General features: G+C 32.6%; 1 protein-coding gene across 1 annotated transcript in view; it reads left to right on the top strand.

Moving 5' to 3' along the window:
• LOC143069324 (cyclin-dependent kinase inhibitor 3-like) overlaps positions 1 to 5,077 on the top strand; it is a 29,690-nt gene extending 24,613 nt beyond the window's left edge. The window contains exon 9 of the mRNA XM_076243900.1: positions 4,907 to 5,077. The gene's annotated coding sequence lies outside the window, so the exon portion shown is untranslated. The remainder of the gene's footprint in view (positions 1 to 4,906) is intronic.
• The last annotated feature ends 1,719 nt before the right edge of the window (positions 5,078 to 6,796 follow it).

The raw sequence follows: 6,796 nt of genomic DNA on the forward strand, positions 1-6,796 counted from the left end.
TTGTCGTATTTTTTTACATTTTGAACTTCTCCTAGTGATCAACTGAATAAAATGGAACCAAACAAGGCATGAATGTTCCTTATGAGTAGCTGACCAAGTGTTGTTACTTTGAGGCCGATCCATCATCCAAGATGACCGCCAGTAGTGGACTTATTTTAACATAGGACTCTAAAGGGAAATACATACGAATGTCTTCTTTTAGAGAACCACAGAATGGAATGAAACGTGGCATAAATGTTCCTAATGAGGTGCTTATGAAGTGTTGCTACTTTGTTGCAGATTTACTGTTCAAGATGGCCACCAGGATTCTTTTTTAAATAATGTGGCCAATATTAACCAATGTTGGCCTAAATCATTATTTAGGTATCTGTTATGATCTTTATCTATTTTTACATGATTTCCAAACCCAACAAGTAGAGTCAGGTGAGCCTCTAGTTCTATATGAGTTTGCTTGAATTTATAGCCTTTTTTCAGCCAAGTTACTAGTTATTACTTTGCTACTTGTTTTGTTAATGATATTGTACTAACTATAATGAGCCAAAAAAGTTTAGCAACAAAAATATGAAATTTTATTTTATTACCAAATCATAACAAGATATAATTTTGATAATATAAAAATTGAATTATGATATGTCAGAAGCAACATGAATGGTTAACTCTCATATTCATTAGGATATTTTTTGTATGGAGCGCGGGAGGGTCAAAATGCGGAAATGAGTATAGTGTTATTCAAAATCAATTTCCCTGCCATGGTCTAAGTGCATCAATGAAAAATTGGAAGTCACACCAGCAGCTGCCCTTAGTCAATGCACTACTATTGTGGCCGGAAAAGACTTGTTACGTGTTGACGTAAAGCGAAGGTAACGCTCCTCCCTCGTCGATGGTTGTTGTTGGTTTACGACATATCGACCTATCCTGTGCTGTTGCAATTTGTTGATATCTGTTTGTTAGTCTCTAAACTGTTGACTTATGCACATTAAATTGAGCCACGACGTCAGCAACACTCATGCTTGCATCAACCATTCCAAGAGCCATCTGACGGTCATTTTCGGAGAGGCCTTGTTGACGCCCCATGCAATTTTTTCAAACTTTTATGTGTTTTTCTTACCAATGGTGTGTTTCTGAACGTTGGTACCAAACAAATTTAAATTTCGTTTTAAAAGTACAGGTACAGAAGGTAAAACATCAATTACACGTGCAAAGCTGAAATGGCGCAAAATCAATCACCAGGAAAAAAAGTACGACTGTTTAAAATTACAGGTAAAACTAAGGACTATATCAATGATGTTTAATAAAAAAAAAATCCAGAAACAACATAAAAAAAATTGGAAAAAAAGTGTTGCTAAACTTTTTTGGCTCAGTATATGTGTAAAATATTATAATATTGAACAGATGGTAGACTCTTTGCATGTGTTATCTACATATCTTCATCAATAATTATGTAAGATACTTCACAGGTTCCTGATCTCCTCCTGTGCTAGACCATTTGGTGGTAATTGACTGTGATTTTTGTGTGTACTAAATCATATATACAATTTTTTTTTTTTTCAACTCTCAAATAAAATATGAACTGCCACTAAAAATTTGTTCATTAGAAATTAAAGAAAAAGAAAAATGTGTAATGATTATAAGGTGGAACAATATGCACAATAGGTGTCTTTGTAAACTAACATACCAACTGTTACTGATTGTCTCTAGTCTTCTACCTTTACTTTTGATATATAAATATATACTCAACAACAAAAAATGAGTTGATGTATTTTCCACTTCAATAGTATAAAAATCTACTTCAGCTGTGAGCCATGAAGTGGCAGGAAAAAAAATCATCTTTAGTTATTGCTTCATTATTTACCGCTGTTATCAATTATACAACAAATTATTAAGTCAAAGTTTTTAGTTGGTTCAGTTTTCTTGAAAATTACATATATATGAAGGAAAAAAAATGTGATCTTTTTTTAAAAGGGCATAATAAGGCATAATAATGTAGCTGAAACAAGAAGGTTTTTTGAACAATTTTGAGGTAAATAAAATTAAATTTGTTTTTCAATCAAATGAGGGCCAATTCCCTCTTTGCACCCTACCCTAAAAATTACGGGGGATAGTAATTTTAGATAGAATTGAGATATTACAGGTATTAAGAAATTGTTGGCATGATATTGATGATACAACATGCAAGATATCCTGATTTATATGTTTAACAATTCTTCTGTGAGTGCTTGTTGAAATATGATGGAACTTATTTTTTTGGAGAGTATTAATTATGAATACATGTATTTTGATATAGAATATGCTTACTAGTAATGGAATAAGCAGACTTAAGTCAGTCTGCACTCGGCACATAATTATGTTGAGCTTGGCACTGAATCATGTGTTTGAAGCCATTTTCATGATATTTTTGTCTTGCCTTGACGAAGTCGAAAAGTAAGACTTAGCTGTTCTGTTTTCAGTGTCATCAATGTTTCAGTTTGTGGTTAGGTCAGTTGATGGAGAACCACTAGGTCAATGATATTTGGTATGCAGATGCAGTTGGCACATCTCAATCTGATTAAAATACAGATCTTGTATCCTTGCTTTGCTTATAGAGATCTTACAATACCCCCATCCTTATTTCTCTTCTGATTACTTTTATATCAACCAATGAAATGTCTACTTCCAATTTGTGATGGTGTTTATCATTACAAAAAAAACAAGGATCCCAATAGGACGTTCAAACAGAAAATAGAATGGAGCCTTATCAGATCCTAATGTAATCATGGACACAGGTTTTGTATTTAAACAGATTGGGCACTGCTCATTTCCATGAAGATTACTCTGGCATGCCCCCTGTCATCAGCATTTATTTTGCTTAGTTTACATGTATACCTTTGTGATTAGGTCAGTTCATGGGCAACCACTAGTGGTCGGTCAACGATATTTACTATGCAGATATGTTGGTACATCTCATTTCCATGTTCCATGGAGATTATTTGACCCCCCCCCCCCCCCAAATGTCATGGTCTAAAGACTTTGAAACTTATGCTTAGGTTAAATATATTTATAGTTTGGGATTAGGTGAACCACTAAACATTGCCATATTTCATTTCCATTCATGTGCAAATACTGCCATTTTCATTTCAACATTTGCAATATACCGGTACTATCAAAATTACAAATATGGAAACCTATCTCTGTGTAAATTGTTAAATTATCAAGTCAATACCTCAATGTAATTTTATACTTTTGTTGTGGTTGTATCTTCTGTTCACCTTTAACCCTGTCTTTCTTTAACTTGTTATTTGTTACATCTGAGTAATTTTTTGATGTTCAGAGTACTTGTAAATTTTGACCTAATTCGGTCAATGGCTGTAAGGCCCTCTGGGTAGTGTTGTGAGATCGTGAAGATTAGTTCTCACTAAATACTACATTTTGTCATTACAAAGTAAATTTTTATACTAAGCTCAAAGTACAAATTATAGCTTTATATAGATTGTAAACTTGAGGGACACAAAAGTAAGATTTCTACTGACCTTTTAAATTTTGTATCTACATTGACCATTACATAACTTAAAGTACCTGTATCTAATATTAAATAGTAAATGTATATTGTCTCTTTGAAATATACAAAATATTAATGTTTATAAGTTTAACGTGAGTTTTTCATTAAATATTTGAAATATGTCTGATATAATATAAAAATTGAAGAAAAAAACAATAAATGCTGCAACTGTAAAGGTGTAAAATACCTAACATATTACCTGTCTCAGGTAAATTATTTGTCATAAACGCACCTTGTATAACATTTTATCAGTAAAACGGATGTTTTAAATGGTAATGTTGTCTTTTAGAATATTAATACACACTTTTTTATAATTAAATGATTTTTTTAATGGCAAAGATAAATAATTCAACAAGTTTAAAAGTCTTGCTGTGTATAGTACTAGCTATACTTTACATTTTTGAATTAACTGAATCAGCAATTCCTTTGACCTTAGTATATAAGTATAAATAATATAACCCAATTGGTAGAAAAAATAGTCATCTTCATGTTCAAGTTACAATTCAATTCAAAATTATTAGCAGTTCAAAATCTTTGAATTTCATTAAACATGTGGTAATTTTTTGGCCAGAACATTTATGGTTTTGTATTAAAGGTCATTTCTATGAGATATCAGTTTTTCCATTGGTGTTTGGTTTGTGTCCTGGTTATTGGTTTTGATTTGTCTGGTATTGCTCTGAGACTTGTCTTGCTAAGGCCAACTACTGTCTTTCTTAAGAATACATGATATATAGTCCATGGTTGTATTATGAAAGGCTTGTGTATTCTACAGATTTTTTATACAGTTTCAGCACAGGCACTCGTCTCAAAAAAAAAAATCCTATATACCTTTATATATAGACAAAAGAAATTATGAGACAAGTGTCTGTGAGTTTCAGTGTGTATTTCATAGCTACATTGTAAAAGAATTTATGCATATTCTGTTTGTTTGAAGAATGAAATTAAAAAGGCATTATGTTGTATTGTGAGTCATTTTCCTTGATGTATTAATTGCTTAATTTTATTTATACTAGTACATACTCAGAAAGTATGATTTTTAGACCTACAACTTTCATTTATATTCCCAGGATGAAATACAAAATGCACAACAAATACACTTCTAAATTTTACTGGGCAAAGTTTTTACTTTCATTTCATTTTAATATGTATAAACCTAGAAAATGAGTAAATTATCTAAAAAGCTTTTCTATGTTTATGTATTGCAAAGTCAAAAATGATTTGGCCACATGAAAATAATAGAAAACAGACGTAATAATGACCCTATAGTATTTTCTGTCCACGTTGTTCTCACTGACAATCATAGCGTACTGTTGTTAATTAATGTACAGTGTGTTGTTAATTATTATTAACACTAATTTATTATATTTTCAGACACTGTGTATGCATAACACATGATGAGATTATTACCTCTTACCATGGATAATCATGTTACCTCAGCAACAGATTCTATTAGATGAAAGTGTCTTGCCTGTAGAGATCACCACCAAGATAACATTTTTTGTGTATTTTATTGTTAATAAAAGAATTATTGATTGCTCATTATCAGCAGCAGTTTTCATTATATGAGATCACAGATCTATTGCCTTGGCTTCTCATAACTCACAGAATTTCTTATCAGTTTGTACAGCAAGTTGTTCCTGAAACATAAAAGGGAGACTACGGTAGCTAGTTTTAGCAAAGTCCTTGTGGTTTTTCTTCTACCTCATCAGACAGTCAACATTCCTATGGGAACCAACTGTGTTCCTCTTCTTGTGTACTTGTAACTTTATTTGTTTGAGGCGTGTTTTTACTCCTCCCCCCCCCCCCCCCCCCCACCCCCTGGTCGTAGCAGTGGGGTCATTAAGTTTTACCCTTGTCTATCTGTATGTCTCAAAATTGGTTTCCATTCATTAACTTTAAAGAGATATAAGAAGATGTGGATTTTTTTTTATTTTGCCTCAACCAAATGTTTTGAAACTTATACACAATGCTTATTACCACAAAAAAAACAGATCAAGTTTGATATTTTTGTAGCATCACTTTTGAAATTCTAGAGTTATGCCCCTTTACAATTGTAAAATAACTTAATTTTTCATTTCTGCACATACAAAAGTTGTCAATTGTCAAAAATTTCTTTCTTGTTCTCTAACTTAAGTTTCCCTCAACAAAATGTTATGAAACATATACACAATGCTTATTACCACAAAACTCAGATCAAGTACAAATTTGGGTAGTGGCACTTTTATCAATCTTGATTTATGTCCCTTTTTATAGTTGTATGCAAGGGGTGCATCGTTTGTCTCTAATGGACATTTTCCCCATTGAAAAGCCAGCATTATCCTTTAACCTAATGTTCTGATGTCCTCTCCTTGAATATTTTATGACTATATTTTTTCTCATATGCCCCATAAAAATACAAGATAAAAAAGATAAAGTAAATATAAAAAAGAGGATGTTGCATGATTGGAAATGAGACAACTCTTCAAAAGAGACCAAATGACACAGAAATTAACAACTATAAGTCACTGTACAGCCTTCAACAATGAGCAAAGTCCATACTGCATAGTCAGCTGTATAAAGTCTGCTTCATATCTTGACTTTTACTGTGGATTTGTAATCATTTATGGGAAATACATTTTCGTGGATTTCATGAGTACAGGTGAACAACCAACTGAAGTGTTCAACATAATAAATATTTTTGTCGAGCCTGCAACTTTTGTTGCAGAAAGCTCGACATAGGGATAGTGATCCGGCGGCGGCGGCGGCGGCGGTGTTAGCTCACTTCTTAAAAGCTGTATATTTTAGAAGGTGGAAGACCTGGATGCTTCATATTTTGTATATAGATGCCTCATGTTACGAAGTTTCCGTCAGTCAAATGTCCATTGTCCTTGACCTCATTTTCATGGTTCAGTGACCACTTGAAAAAAAAGTTCAGATTTTTTGTAATGTTAAATTCTCTCTTACCGTAAGTAATAGGATAACTATATTTCGTATGTGCGTACCTTGCAAGGTCCTCATGTCTGTCAGACAGTTTTCACTTGACCTCAACCTCATTTCATGGATCAGTGAACAAGGTTAAGTTTTGGTGGTCAAGTCCATATCTCAGATACTATAAGCAATAAGTCTAGTATATTCGGTGTATGGAAGGACTGTAAGGTGTACATGTCCAACTGGTAGGTGTCATCTGACCTTGACCTCATTTTCATGGTTCAGTGGTTATAGTAAAGTTTTTGTGTTTTGGTCTGTTTTTCTCATACTTTATGCAATAGGTTTACTATATTT

This window comes from Mytilus galloprovincialis, chromosome 3, assembly GCF_965363235.1.
Source record: "Mytilus galloprovincialis chromosome 3, xbMytGall1.hap1.1, whole genome shotgun sequence".
In the NCBI taxonomy this organism is placed as follows: Eukaryota; Metazoa; Mollusca; class Bivalvia; order Mytilida; family Mytilidae; genus Mytilus; species Mytilus galloprovincialis.